Genomic DNA, 16,607 nt, shown 5'->3' with positions numbered 1-16,607 from the left:
GACTGGGATTGACATATACACACTGCTATATATAAAATAGATAACTAATAAGGACCTACTGTATAGCACAGGGAACTCTACTCAGTACTCTGTAATGGCCTATATGGAAAAAGAATCTAAAAAAGAGTAGATATATGTATATGTATAACTTATTCACTTAGTACAGCAAAAACTAACACAATATTGCAAATCAACTATACTCTAATAAAAATTAAGGAAAAAAAACTATTCCATAGTTAGAAGTGTTTTCTTCCACTAGGAGGAATATAATTATTGTTATCCCCTCCAATGGTTAGCAGCCATTGATGTGTAATTTCTAGTTCCATTAACTATGGCATTAGTTCGTCATGCATTAGCTGGAGGAAGTACAAAGAGAAACTTCCTTTTATCTACTACTTGGTTGCCCAGTGGTGTAGTTAATATAGGAAAGGCAGGATAGATGTTTTACTTTTTTCCTTTCTTTAGTCAAGATTCTGATGCCACCAAAATTCTTTCCAGGGAGAACTTGATGATTTCTCCTTGTGGTTGCTATCTTGATTCTTTCCTTTGCCGTTTCACTTTTTTGAATATATCAGAAAGTCATTTTCTATCCTCATTAAGCCATGCAAATCACCTTTGCTAAATCATTCCCAAATCCCTTTCCTTTTCTATTGAATCCCCGTGTTATTATTATATGCCTGTACCACAGTCTTGTTTTATAGTGTTGCTATTAGAAATAGAGACCAAACAGCCTTTTCCCCTATTCTTTCAATTCTAAGACATTATAATACATATTACTAAAAATGAGAGACTATGGAAGAACACAGTCCCCAAGATATTCAAAGTAAACAGGATTATGCAGGCTATTTGTCTACCTCACACTGCAGAAATACTCAGTGTAGTCTCACCATTTTGTTTTTCCGAAGCAAAGAAACTGTGATCCCTGTCTTTAAAAGAAGTAGAATTTATTATAGTTAATAGAATAGAATATGAAACAATGGGACTACTTCGCACATCATCTGTGACAAGCAGCGGCCCTATGTTTTGGTTGGCATCACTGACCTCCTGAATGCTTCCTCTGCCATTACTGTGAAGCCGTCCACAGTCAGTTGTCCATCATCCAGGACAGAGATAGAATTGGTACCAGAATGAACTCACAGGAAGTGTTTTAACTTAAGCCCACTTTATAGTTTCAGGTTACATTATTCTGTGACTTGAAATTGTCACTGCCATTTAAAATCCTAGTATTCTCATCTGTAAAGTGAGAAATAATGCATGCGTCAAATGATATTCTCAAGACTAAATGAGATAGTATAGTATAATGCCATCTGTATTTACCGAGGGTTGCCATTACACAGCAACTGCAAATACTCTTGTACTCCTAGCTTGTAAAAAAGTACAAGTGTCAGAAAGCAGGTAAAATATTCACTTTCTTTTGCTCATTAGCATCCAGTGAGTATAATGATCACTCTCTTTACTAAAAGACTCTAAAATCTCCCCCAAAGAGAAAACTCCCTATGCTGCAGGCTCCTCCCACAGGGTGTCCACTTCCTGAAGAGAAGCATTCTCTTCATCTCTGAGTCCTGACAAAAGGCACCTGACACAGGCCACATGCTCAGTAAATAGCTTTGAACTGAACTGATCTAGCCTCAATGACAATATCAGCAATGCATCACTAAGTGACAGCATTCGAGCTGTATAAAATTGTTTTCCTTAGAAGTTTGTGAGAGTTCTAGAAGACATGGTATGGGTCCATGCTCTATTTCACGTGGATAACATAGAGCCGGTACTCAAACAATGCCAGCTGTTGCTCTGAGAGCTTTCACAAATTCTCTCTCCCCCTCCCACCCTGTTTCCAGCACACAGGAATTTAACATTCTTCTACCTGCCCTGAATCGGTCAGAATGCTTCATCTGTTCTACCTCTAAGTTCAAGGCCATAAAAATCTGGTCAGTTAGATGACTTATTTCCCCAACTTTATCATAAAAGTTGGAGCCAATTAATCTTGGTTATGCCTTTATCCAGTGCATTTATTACTAGTTCCCCTTTCACTTTCAAAAATGCTCTAATTTTGTCATTCTAGTGACAAGCTACTGGTGAGACATGCCCTGTGTCTTGTTGGTATCCCAAAGTGAAAAATGTACTCTCAAAAGATGTTTGTTGGTTGAAACAAAAACAGTACTTTGCTAACCAATCTAACAAGAGGCAGAGGGGTTCCTGTCTCTGTGTATGTATTTTCCCTCAGCTCTTCTGAAGGGAATATCTTCTCCAAAAGACTTTATTTTTGACATATTAATAACGCTTCCCTTACTCTTAAATAATTGATGGGTTTAAAAATATCAGTCAGTAGAAAAAGAGTGATGCACTGAGTGGAGGAAAACAGTGAGTATTTTGGCAAAAACGTGAAAGCTGCATTAATGACTGTACAAACCTCACTAATGGGGCTTATCAGCATTTTCACACCAAGAGTTTTCATTCCCTTTGTCACCAGAACCAATAAATCTCTGTCCTATAACTGGTCCAACTGCTTATTCAAGACTGACACTAAGTTTCTTATGGAAATTGGTGCCTTGGTCAACTTATGCTAGGAGACACAAGGTGGGGATACTGTCTCAGAAGAGAATGAAGAGCACAGGAAGACACTGGGCAGGAAAGTTCTCTAAATTAATTGGCCTTGGCCACAGTCACATGGAGGAAAGTGTATTTCCTAAAGCCCATTGGCCTGTTTTTAGCCCTTGTGAGGGATTTAAAAGGATACCTTTCTCTGGCACAGATACTCCTCAATGCAGTGTCAAGGAGATACTTAGTCAAGCCAAGAATTCATTGCAGGTAATTTCATTTTCACCACAAACATCAGCCATGTTGACTAAAACTCTGATATTCAAAGTATAAGAACATTGTCATTAACAACGTAACAAAATGTATTCTTATATAGTCTAATATGAATGGTTCTCACCTGGGAGTGATTTCCCATCAAGGGATATTTAGCAATGTCTGGAGACATTTTTGAAGGCCATGACTGGGACTATTGGCATCTAGTAGTCAGAGGTCAGATATGTTGCTAAATAGCCTACAATGCATTAGAAACTAACACACCATTGTAAAGCAATTACACTCCAGTCAAGATGTTAAAAATATACATATCCTATAATGCAAAAGACAGCCCTTACACCAAAGAATTATTCCATCCAAAATGTCGATAACATCACTGCTGAGAAATCCTGGTCTTTACTGATTAAAAAATCTATTTTTGAGAGGGACAATTTACTTCTTCATCCAATAGCCATTTATTAAGAAACTAAGAAGCACAGAGTTTGTCCTAGACGCTGGGATTAGAGACAGCTATGGCACAGTCCTGAGAGAGCCTGGTCCTATTCTGGCAATTTGGTGGCTTAGAGATCCCGAAACCCTCCTGTAATGCAATTATAAAAGTTCTCAATGTACTATTAAGAATACTCTTATAAAGGAAGGAATGAGGCTATAAGAAAAGAAAAGAAAGGAATTCTGCTCCTGTCAAGAAGTCATAACATTGAGACCAAGAAGGTAAGCCCACACTGCACCACCTCTCATCCTGGGAATTAAGGAAATTCCATGGACTGGAGCTTCTGCATACTAGGGAAAGTTTGCTTTTCCAACCATATCATTTTATACATTACAGAAAATAAAATTTAGTCAAAAAGAAGAAAATGTTACCATAAATATGAAAACAAATAGAAATGAATATATAATCAAATACATAATCATACACCAAACTACTAACAAAACCCACAAATAAGCAATTCAGGAGGTTTTGAAAACAAAAAACTAACCTCTACATTCTTAGTAGGATTATTTTAAGGGCAAGATAATTTAAAAATCTTAAATAATATCAGTAATTTTATTTCTGTTAGTAGAAATATCACATTTTTTAATATTAAAACTATTTTATGTTTTGCAGATAAAAGTTGCCCAAGAAATAAAAATATATGTTGTAAGTCATAGAAAATTAGACAATATGTTAATGCTATTAGGAATAAAATTTTCAGTGTAAGAGCATAAAACGAAAATATAAAATTTTAAGAAGTTAAGCAAGGGTGTAAGGAGAACTTGAATTAGGAAAATGAAAATGAACACATGATCTTTAAAAATACCTTTCTTAGTACTTTCAATTGGCAGAACCTGGACGCCATGACACCCCAACAGTGCCAAGTACAAAGATGTTATTTTATCAGGGCCTGGAACCAGAGCCACAAATAGTAGAGAAAACTAAACTGAGGTGCCTGTATGAGTTGGGACCCCAGAGGGAAGAGATGTCCAGAGGGAACTGGAGTCACACGGAGAGGCCACCACTGTTGAAAGAGGCCTAGCAAGAGGGAGGCATGCCCTGGCCTTACTTCTCCCTTTGCCCTCCAGTCTTTTAACAGTGCCTCATACTGGCTGAACTTACCTGGATGCCAGTTGGTAAGGAAGCCTGGGAAATTGAGGTCACTATGACGGTGACCAGATCAGAGCAAAGTCTGGTTGGAGAAGGAACATGATAAGCACAATAATACTTGTAAAGAAAATAGAGAAGGAGAAAGAGAGAGAGAGTGAAAGAATAAGAAATAAATCTGTCTCCACTGGAAGTAATTCTTACATCAACCCCTTACTCTGAAATTAGCAGAGAAGGGAATTACGAGCATTTATTCTGTCTTCATAGGAGAGCCTGCATTTTATCCCCAATTTTAAAGCTCTTCTTTAGCAAAAGAATGCCAGATAAATAAAGAAGGAACTCAATAAAATTAATCAATTATCATTTAGCCACATTCAATGAATATTTGATTCACGCAAGCATCATAAACAAATGTTCAAATCACTAGCTGCAATGTTGAGGAACAGAATTTTTGCACAGTGCCAAATAGTCACAGAATACTTGCTATTTGCAAAAAGAAAGATTTTCTTTAATAATGGAGAAATACTAATGTCATGATAATAACTATGTGATAGTCACCACCTTAACTACATGATCACATTCAGCATCACTGATAACAGCATAGCCCCAGTCTGTGTGCTCCTTGAAATGATGTAATGTGCAGTACAAAACACTGACTTTGGAATATTATTGCCAAAAATATTTAACCTGTATCCTAAAACCTTTAGGAATAACATCTGGTTTATAGGAAATACAGGGATAGAAGAATAAGCTAACCACCATAAGGAAACAATCAGGTAAATCCAGAAAATGGGATATTCAATTAAAAATTATTCACTAAACACCTAAAAAAAGCAAAAAAATAAAAACTGATTAGATATAAGTAGAAAATCAATCATTAGATATATGTATGTTATATATACCCATAAGAACAATAAATAAGTTTAAATGAAATGAATCCAATTTAAAGACATAAATTATTAGACCCTAAAACATAAAGAAATGGAAATGCTGTAATAGCCAGATTTAAAAGGATGGAATGTAAAAGCTGATGTAGCTACATTAATATCAAACAAAATATACCATATAATAGAAGTATTAATAGAATTAAAAAGAAGTTACTTCAGAACGATAACATTCAGTTCACGAGGAGGATAAAACAATTCTAGATTTTTATGCATAAAATATAATAGTCTCAAAACACATAAAGCAAAAATTGACAGTACTATAAAAGGAAATTATCTGGGGTACATATGACAAAATCCTCTCTTACTCTGCAATAATGAGCAGGAAAAAACTGACTATAGTCGATTTCAATATGCTTAACTAAATTGACCTAATGGACAACTGATGAATATTTTGCATTACTAATCCACCAACATTCATGAAAATTAACAATTTATAAGACCTTTAAGAAAAAAATATATATATAAATTATAACATTAAAAGCATACAGTCTGGTGCTTGCTTCAGCAGCACATATACTAAAATTGGAACAATACAGAGAAGACTAGCATGGCCTCTGTGCAAGGATGACATGCAAATTCATGAAGCATTCCATATTTTTGTATATGATGTGTTCTTCAGAGGTTGTATTATTAGGAGCAATTTTTTAAATTCTTTTTAAAAATCCCTTCACGTGTTCAAAAGCACTGAGCATTTTCTATGTGTCAATCTCTGTGCAACTATTGAGAATGAGGGAAAAATGAACAAAATGGAATGCCTTAAAGCAAAAGAAAAAGAAAAAGCATACAGTATTTTCTGCTAAATACATCATTAAACAAAAATAAATAATATAAAGGTAACTAGAAAATGTGTTTTTGTTTTAAGTTACAAATAATTTATGGGTTAAATAATACTAAATTATCAAGGAAACTGGAAAAAACTTTAAACAGAAATATTGTGAATATACATTATATTAAAGCTTGTGGGATGAAACTAAAGCAGTATTTTGAGGGACAATGATAGTTTTAAATGGCTAATATGAGAAAAGTGTTCATTAATGAGATAAGAATTCATCTAAAACAGGTAGAAAAGGAAGAGCAAAATAAAGCCAATAAAATAAAATAAAAATAATTTGAAAAAACAAAAATATTTGTCTGAAAAGACTAATAAGTTAACAAATTCTTAATAAGACAGATGAGGAAACAAAGAAAGAGGAGGTACAAAGATAGTATTATGAAAAAGAGACAAAAGTAAGATTCAGAAAATACATTTAAAAGATAATGAGGGGGCTTCCCTGGTGGTGCAGTGGTTCAGACTCCGCCTGCCGATGCAGGGGACACGGGTTCGTGCCCCAGTCCGGGAAGATCCCACATGCCACAGAGCGGCTGGGCCCATGAGCCATGGCCGCTGAGCCTGCGCGTCCGGAGCCTGTGCTCCACAACGGGAGAAGGCCACAGCAGTGAGAGGCCCGCGAACCGCAAAAAAGAAAAAGAAAAAAAAAAAAAAAGGTAATGAGGATACTCTAAAACAACTTTATAGCCAAAATTTGAAAATGCAATTGAACTGCACAGACTCTCAAGTGAACAAAAAATAACACCTCAAAATAGTCAAGGAAAGAAATACAGAAAAATAGATGGATCTGTAAACTATAAAGGAATTAATTTACTATATAATTTCAAACAGTTATGCAAGAAAAGGCAAACAGGTATAGATGTCTTTATAGATAAATTCCATAAATTTTATAGAAGCAGACATTAACTATCTTATGCAATTTCTTTCACAGAATAAAAAAGCAAACAGCATCAAGATACACCTCAACTCATTTAGGAGCATAGGAGGTATACTGATATACATATTGATAATATATATATAGATAGATAGATAATGTTCCCTCCCACTCACCAGGGGATGTATAAACTGGGACTTTAGAGAGATTCCATGGTGACAGGAGATACTGACAGCACAAGAACTCTTCCTTTCACCCTTGACATCTCATCATTCCTCCCACATGTAACTCCTATATATATAGCCCCTAGCTCTGTGCTACTCTCTGTCCACCACAATATTTTTGCCTTTAGGTCACTGATTTCTTATTTGGTTTCAAAACACAGTGATAAATACAGTGGAGTATTCTGTCAAATAACTAATCTTGGCATGTGAAGTCCCTGGTCCCAGTCTGAAACGCTTGCTTGAAGGATAAGTTAAGAATCCTTAGAGAAAATCCTGAAATGAATGTATGTTGCAGAAAGAGCTAAGAAACATATAATACAAACTATTAGGAATAGACTGTACACTCTATTTGGAAATTTTTTTCACCTAAATTATAATTTGAAGAAATGTTCATGTTACTAAGCTAGGTCTATTTCATGATGTATGAGCATAATATTGACAACCATTTCATATTGTGAAATGTTTACATTGTGTCTGTACACATGATCTGTTAGTGCATGTATGTGTATGTGATTCCTTTATTATGCCCTGTCATGGGATTCTACACTTTTCTTTCAAGGAACCCATCGTGGTTTGTAATTATGTACTCTGGCTATCTGGCCTCTTATTCAATGTCAGTCTGCCCAAGGAAAGCAGTGTCAATGAGACAAGGAATTGTATTTGTTTTGTTCACTATTCTAATAACCAACTCTTAGAACATTGCCTAATACAAGGAGCTTGAGTATTTTTAAAGTAAATTTCTAAAAATGGAAACGATAGGTTAAAATATATTATGAGCACTTAAATTTTTAGTATAAAATTGCCTTCTAATAGGTTTATGTCAAGTTGAAGTTTAATAATATAGGATGAGTAAGTGATGTTTTAACTTTTTTTTTTTTTTTTTTTTTTGCGGTACGCGGGCCTCTCCCATTGTGGAGCACAGGCTCCGGACGCGCAGGCTCAGCGGCCATGGCTCACGGGCCCAGCCACTCCACGGCATGTGGGATCTTCCCAGACCGGGGCACGAACCCATGTCCCCTGCATCGGCAGGCGGACTCTCAACCACTGCGCCACCAGGGAAGCCCGATGTTTTAATTTTTATGTGATCTTTTTGTTCATGTACTTTGCTGATATTTCCACTGAGCTATTTTCCTTTTTGTATTGTATTTGAAATTTGTATTTCCTTTTGTATCCTTTATATTTGTATTATATAAAGAGCTCTTTATATAATATAGATATTAATCTTTAGTTTATCATATATATTTGCAATCATTTTCTATTTTTTTCCTTTCCACTCTGAAACTTGGCTTTTAACTATATTTATGGTAAATATTTTTGTAAAGATCTTTAAATTCTAATGTAGTCAAATGTTTTTCCCCTCATGATTTTGAATTTTATATATATTTTAGGAAGCCTTCCTCTACATAAGATTATAAAAGAATATATTTTCTTCTAAATTGTTTTTTTCATATTTAGTTTTTGAACAATATTTATGTAAGAGATTAACATTTCTTCCACTAATTTTAAATGTGAATTTTTCCTGTAAATTACTATTATGTCATATTTACATGGGTCTGTTTTTGAACTATTTATTATGTTCTAGTGATCAAAATACTATTAATAGCATAAATTTATACAGCATTGTAATATCGAGTAAGATAGATGACCAATTGTTCTTTATGTTCAAAATTTCTTGGATATTCTTAAGACTATTTTTATGTAAACTTCAAAGTACAATTATTAATTTCCAAAAATATCCCTTTGAGAGGACATTGAATTTAGAATTTCATTTAGAAAGAACGGACATCTTTACAATATTTTCCAATGAAGAAAATGGAAACGATAGCCAAATTAATTTAGTTAGATCTTATTTTATTTACTTCAATGACATTTTGTATTTTTCTCCTTATAGGACCTAAACTTTCCTGATTATCTGTATTCCTAAATATTTTTGAGATTTTTACTTCTATTACAATCCAGATCTTTTATTTTCTCATTACATTTTGTAAATTGATTATTCACACCTCTGGTATGTAAGACAGCTATTGATATTTTTAGGTTGATCTTGCATCCAATCTCTTCAATCTATAAAAATTTTAATGGCTTAAGTAGATGAATCCATAATTTAATCTGGATCTAAACAGTTCATAATTTTTCTGTTAGTGTAAATGGTTTTCTTTTACTTTTTCTTTTACTCTTATTAATTTCTTCCTTGTACTTGTAATGTTTGTTTCTATTTTCCTTTCCCTTCTCTGTTTGAATGTTTTGAATATTTCTGTTAACTGGATAAATACATTTAAGTATGTAAATTTCTTCTGAGTACTGCCTTGGCCACAGCTTGAATTCTGTTTGTTAAGAAACCCTAATAAAAACATTTAACAAAGCATTAGGCTGATAATTTAATTAACATAAACAAATCTGTTCATTTTCTGATTGCTCAGTTCAGCAGCTATTTCCAATTACCTGCATTTCTCCTGTGTGTCAGGTGCAGACACTGACATTTAAAAAAATAAGGGCTATTATAATAATAGGTCATTACCCACAGGGATCTCATATTACTAGTTATCCTAGACCTTATATTTGACCCCATACTTCAATGCTGTAGGCTTAGATCTCAGATTTGACACCAGACTAACTTTCCCCACATTTCCTACTCAGACTTGGAGCTTCCATTTGAGTAGCATATGGTCTGGGTGGACTCCCTGAACATGCTTTGGCTTCTTCCTCAGCATCTTGTCCGTGATATCTTGACATTAGATCCTTGGCCCGATTCTAAAATTTTCTGTGCTACTCCTGTCTTCACTACAATTGCATTTAGTTATATCCTTGTGATTTAAACATAGAAAACGTGTTTAAGATGCAAAAACAAACAAGCAAAAAAAACCCACTGATTTCAAAGTTATCACCATGTTTAACTAAACTTTGCTAAGAAATAAACCTCAAGGTCTGCCAGAGGTTGTTTCTATACATACCTTCTCATGCCCAAAGTTATGTAGCTCGCACAACTGAATCTAGCTCATTAAACCCCTCATTCACGTCATAACTCCTTCCTGTATAACAGACAGGAATTGCAGTCCTGAAGTTCTACTATTTTTATTCAGTCTCTCTAGTCTCTCCCCCAGGTTTGTACTGTAAAAATATAATTCCCACTCTACAATCTAATTCACTTACCTACTTTACATTCTACTTTACTACTACTTTACTTGTACTTTCTTTTAAGTTTTTAAAAATTATTAAAATATTCCTTTAGTAGTAAATGTTATTTGAAAACATATTTGTGATGTCTGCATAATATTCCATTATATTATTGCACTCTTATTGAAGAACTGTTGTACTGTTTAGTATATCCTTTTAAATTTCCATGTAGGTTCATTTTTTTATGGATCTCTGATTAATACTCTGGGATATGTTACCTGAGGTGAAGACTATAGGCAAAACAATATGGATATTTTAAGACTCAATCCATATTACTACACGCTATCATTAAAAGTTTACACCATTTTCATCAACAACAATTAAATACATTATTTCCCTCATACTTTTTAAATCATTGACCTCTTTTTTATTTTTCTTCTGTTTAATGATTTAAAATAGTATAATTTTATTTAAATTTGCAACAGTAATGACTAATAATTTTATTTTTGTTTGTGCTTATTATCAACTTGTATTTCATCTTTTAGAAATTTTTCTTTACATACGTTTTTTAGTTTTAGTGCTTTTCTTATTGGTTAATAAGAATGTTTTACAAAGAAAAGGTATCAACTCATCTTACATGTGATACAAATATTAATATATTAAAGTTTTAAATTTTAATGTAATAAAATATATCAGCCTTTGCCCTCATGATTTTCCTTGTTTATATCCTTATAAATTTCATGTTCTTTGCAAGATTAATTAACTATATATACAATATATATTTTACAGCTTATAATTTCACTTTTCTTAAACACTTTACACATTTAAAATTTATTTTTGGTGAATTATAGTTTGACAGTTTGCAGAGAATTTTTCCCCTAAATCCAATTATTTTAACATAATTTATTGAATAATTTTCATAATACCCATAGGTTTATGATTTCATAAATAACTTAATGAATCAAAATCAGTCACCTAGAAAAAGTTTTTAGTGTACACTTTGTCATTTTTCCAAATATATACCTGAAGAATGAGTAATTAAATATTTTTATAGATGCCTACCAGTATATTTGCTATTGTTTTCCAAAGTTCAATATTCCATAAAATAAGAAACACATACTTCCCAAAGTCTTTTTTTCCTGCATTCAGAATTCAAAACATAAGAGAAATTTATAGGATGTGCCTTCTGCTTTCTAATTCTCTAAAAGTACCTCCAGAAATGAGAATTTAAATGAGTAGTGGTTGAATTCTCAGTTCTCGATTCCCAACTTAAGAGTCGTGTATTTAATACGTTTTGAATACATAATGCCAAAAATAGAAGCATTCTAGCCATGACGGATTTATAAATTCAGCTTTTCTATAACCTGAATCATATCATGGAGATAGTTGCAGATTTTTGTCTCTATGTAGTAGAGACTGAAAACAATGAACCAATCATATTTCTCATGTCAACTTCCACAAACCCTTTCCCATGCCACCTTCAGCACAGCAGCACACTGCCTGAGAAGGTCAAGACTCTGATACAACCTGAAGTAAGTGATTAAGCCTCCGCCTCAGCATCACTAGCACCAGTAGACCAAAAAAAAACAAAAACAAACAAAAAAACACCTCATCTATTGATCTGATAACTGTAGTTGTTTGAAGGTGCATATTTTAAGTAAATTTTCCAAATGTGGAATACCAAGGTACATGTAATTAACTGTAAAAGATCACGTGAACATGAAAGGGAAGAACTAAGCTTCAACCTGCTCTTTTTGGGTTAAGTTCTTTGCTTTTCCTCTAATCTAAGTTGTCTTAAAAGGACAATTTTGGATAGACTTCAATGTAAAAAATCTGGATGAGTTTGGGTTACTTAAAATGTCCTCTGCCATCTAAACAATTATTTCATAGTCTATAGAAAGGATGGCCTTAAATCCGATTGCATCCTACCATCGGTTTTGCAGGTCTCTCTTGAACTTTCATAATATGTTAAAGCATATGCACATGTATGTTTCTGAGCTTCAAAGTTATTACATAAAGGATCTTGCAAATTGAGTTTACGTTACGTGACTATAAAGGAAAAGCCAAACTCATTAGGATGTCAATTACATAGTCTGATATTGGCATCCTGGAGACATCGGGATGCTGGAGGGAAGTCTGACCTTTTTTAATGCTTCATATTCCATTCTCTGTCCTTCCATCATTGTCAATATCTTATGATATCCGAACGCACAAAGCCATGTTTTTTTTGTAGACTGGTGAGTAGTTTATTTGGTTGCCGAGTTTCATGGGTTGACATCACACCAAGGAGCAACACAAGCACTCTAGATCTTTGTCATCGCCGGCATGCTCAAGGGAGAAGGTGGTGGTCGGCGGCTAGTCCTGACCCTAGCACATATTTTAAAAGCAGGAGAAGGGGGGCTTCCCTGGTGGCGCAGTGGTTCAGAGTCCGCCTGCCGGTGCAGCGGACGCGGGTTCATGCCCCGGTCCGGGAAGATCCCACATGCCGCGGAGCGGCTGGGCCTGTGAGCCATGGCCGCTGAGCCTGCGCGTCCGGAGCCTGTGCTCTGCAGCGGGAGAGGCCACAACAGTGAGAGGCCCGCGTACCGCAAAAAAAAAAAAAAAAAAAAAAAAAAAGGCAGGAGAAGGAAGACTGGTGAAGTTGGCCAGAATCAAGTTTCACATATGTGGAATAAGGTTATATTTCTGGATTTTCATCTCTATACATGTCCTTGCTGCTTTTCTCCTGAACCATAAATCCAGACTCTGACCTGATAACTTGACCCCAACTCTAGATTATGCCTTTTGCTGCTAGTGGGGTTCAAATTTATCTGGACTGACCCTGAACCCTGACAGACTGAACTCCTTACGTACAAACCAATATAGTATCTTTATAATGATCATAGAAGTCAATCAGAATGCTATTTGTCTCCAACAGAATCTCTTATGAACAATAAAATAGCACAAAGATTGATTTGATCAATACTTTAAGTTAGGATGAGCTTCCAGAGAGCTATACACTGCCTTTGGTCCTCTCATTTTTGTTAATCCTAAGTAAGATAAATCATATTCATTAAATTTGCTCTTCTCAACTGGATGGCATTATAAACTAGGGAGAAATGACCAAAAGAGGGAAATTGGAAATGGCTGAGTAGCAGTTGTAATCAAAACACACAGGATCCATCTCAGAAGAGGAAAATCAACCTCCTAGAAGAAAGTTTTTCTGTTTATTTGGCTACACTTCAAAGAGAAGTAATGCAAGTAGAGGAGACTCAGCAACTGATGCTGATTAATCTACAATTTGCAGAGACAGACTACAAAAGGGGGAAGCCACAACCTGGAAGGGAAAGGCTAAACTGACTCCATTAAAGTCCGTACCATCAGGCTTGATCCTTTGCTTTCCAAATCTTTAATACTTAGAAAACAGGGAAGCTTGTATGTGAACAAGTCAAGCAGCTGTTTTAGATACCCATTCCTCACTCAAGGTCACTAATCTGGGCCCCAGGAAACAGTATGTCACCTTGCTGGTGACTATCTATGTGACTTTGGGTAAGGTACTCATTCTCTGATCTGCTCATATCTTATCTGAATAAGTATAATAACTTATTATATTCTTATATTCAGAACTTATATTCAGAAATAATAACTTATATCTACTTTGTAGGGTTATTTAAGAATTTGATAAGGAAATGCATGTAAAAAGCCTGAAAAAGTGTTTGTTGTGTAGTAAGTGTTCAATACATGTTAACATTTTTTTTTTTTGCAGTACGCGGGCCTCTCAGTGTTGTGGCCTCTCCCGTTGCGGAGCACAGGCTCCGGACGCACAGGCTCCGGACGCACTGGCTCACGGACCCAGCCACTCCGCGGCATGTGGGATCTTTCCGGACCGGGGCACGAACCCGTGTCCCCTGCATCGGCAGGCGGACTCTCAACCACTGCGCCACCAGGGAAGCCCCCCATGTTAACACTTTTCAAAGTATTTTTTTAAATGTTAAGGTTAACATGTAAGCAAAAAATGACTGAGGCCTGCCAACTCAGGTCTAAAACTGTAAATTTAGCTACCAGGAAGGAGTGATGAGGCTGTGTCATAAGCAGGGAGGATTAGAAAAATAAGTCAGAACACCTGCCCTCTGAAGGTTCACTGTCTAGAGAAAACACAACTAAGTGTGAGGGAGTGTGTTGATTTCAATAACAGAAGCACACATTAAGTCAGGGATCCCCAACCCCCAGGCCGTGGACCCGTGGCCTGGACCCGTGGCCTGTTAGGAGCTGGGCTGCACAGCAGGAGGTGAGCAGGCGGCGAGTGAGTGAAGCTTCATTTGTATTCACAGCTGCTCCGCATTACTCACATTACCGCCTCCTGTCATACGAGCGGCGGCATTAGATTGTCATAGGAGCGCGACCCCCTACTGTGAACTGCGCATGCGAGGGATCTAGGTTGCGAGCTCCGTATGAGAATCTAATGCCTAATGATCTGAGGTGGAGCTGGGGCGGTGATGCGAGCGCTGGGGAGCGGCTGCAGATACAGATTATCATTAGCAGAGAGGTGTGACTGCACAGAGACCATAATAAATCAATTGCTTGCAGACTGATATCAGAATCCTATCAGTGGGTGGCAAGTGACAATTAAGCTGCATCCGGTGGCAGGTTTTATAGTGGCAAGTGAGTTGACGTACTTCAATTGCACAGCTGCATCTGGTGGCAGGCTTTAAGTTAGAATCCGACACGTATTTTAGTCCATGCACAGCCCACCCATTATTTTATTTACCACTTCCATCCGTGCCTCTTTCCTGCACTGCGCACTTGTCTCAGTCACAGTTTTGGTAAGCCCACAAGCTAACCCTAGCCAAAATGAGTAAAAAGCAAACATCACTGGAGAGCTTCTTTGAAAAGGGGGAAAGATCCAATGATGCGACAGCAGAAGACTCTAAGATTGCCAACAAAAAGAAAGCTGTATTTAAAAGAAAATACCAAGAGTCCTACTTAAATTATGGGTTCACTGCAACAGGTGATTCACATTCTTCAAGCCTGCTTTGTATAATATGTGACGACCAGCTATCCAACGAAGCCGTGAAACCTTCAAAACTGCTTCGCCACATGGAGACCAAGCACCCTGTATTAAAAGACAAGTCTTTGGGGCTTCCCTGGCGGCACAGTGGTTAAGAGCCTGCCTGCCGATGCAGGGGACACGGGTTCGTGCCCCGGTCCGGGAAGATCCCACATACCGCGGAGCGGCTAGGCCCGTGAGCCATGGCCGCTGAGCCTGCACGTCCGGAGCCTGTGCTCCACAACGGGAGAGGCCACAACAGTGAGAGGCCTGCGTACTGCAAAAAAAAAAAAAAAAAAAAAAAAAGACAAGTCTTTGGAGTTTTTCAAAAGAAAAAAATGTGAACACGAGGAACAGAAGCAATTATTGAAGGCCACCACTTCACCAAATGCGTCTGCACTGAGAGCATCATTCTTAGCGGCTAACCGCATTGCTAAAGCTAAGAAGCCCTTTACTGTTGGTGAAGACTTGATCCTGCCTGCTGCTAAGGACATCTGCCGTGAACTTCTAGGAGAGGCTGTAGTTCAAAAGGCGGCACGTGTTCCTCTTTCAGCTAGCACCATAACTAGACGAACTGATGAAACAGCAGAGGATACTGAGGCACAACCGTCAGAGAGGATTAACGAGTCACCGTGCTACGCGATCCAGGTTGACAAGTCTACCGGTGTTGACAACAAGGCAACAATGCTTGTTTTTGTGCGATACGTTTTTCAGGAGGATGTGAATGAGGATACATCATGCGCACTTTTGTTGCCAGCCAACACCACAGCTGCAGAACTATTCAAGTCTTCGAATGATTACACATCAGGAAAACTGCATTGGTCACTTTGTGTCGGTATATGCACAGGCGGAGCAGCTGCCACGACCGGACGGCTTTGTGGTTTCACTACTCGGGTCAAAGAGGTCGCTTCTGCACGTGAGTCTACGCACTGTGCCGTCCATACAGAAATGCTGGCTACCCGGAAAATGTCGTCTGAACTTAACAACGTTTTGTAGGATGTGATTAAAATTATCAACCACATTAAAGTACATGCCCTTAACCCCTGTCTGTTCACACAGCTCTGTGAGGAGATGGACCCAGAGCACACACGTCTTCTCTGATACACAGAAGTGAGATGGCTTCTGGAGGTAGATCACCGGCCAGAGGTTTGGAGTTATGAGAGCCGCTCCAGAGATTTCTTTTTGAAAAAGTCACCACTGGCA

The 16,607-nt window shown here is 36.8% G+C and overlaps 1 non-coding gene across 1 annotated transcript; it reads left to right on the top strand.

Moving 5' to 3' along the window:
• The first annotated feature begins 5,829 nt into the window (after nt 1-5,829).
• LOC115854343 (U6 spliceosomal RNA) lies at nt 5,830-5,936 on the top strand. The gene has a single exon (XR_004039967.1). It is a non-coding gene; the product is annotated as a U6 spliceosomal RNA (small nuclear RNA).
• The last annotated feature ends 10,671 nt before the right edge of the window (nt 5,937-16,607 follow it).

The sequence above is a fragment of the Globicephala melas genome, chromosome 12 (assembly GCF_963455315.2).
Source record: "Globicephala melas chromosome 12, mGloMel1.2, whole genome shotgun sequence".
Classification (NCBI taxonomy): domain Eukaryota; kingdom Metazoa; phylum Chordata; class Mammalia; order Artiodactyla; family Delphinidae; genus Globicephala; species Globicephala melas.
This window is presented reverse-complemented; position numbering and strand designations above follow the sequence as displayed.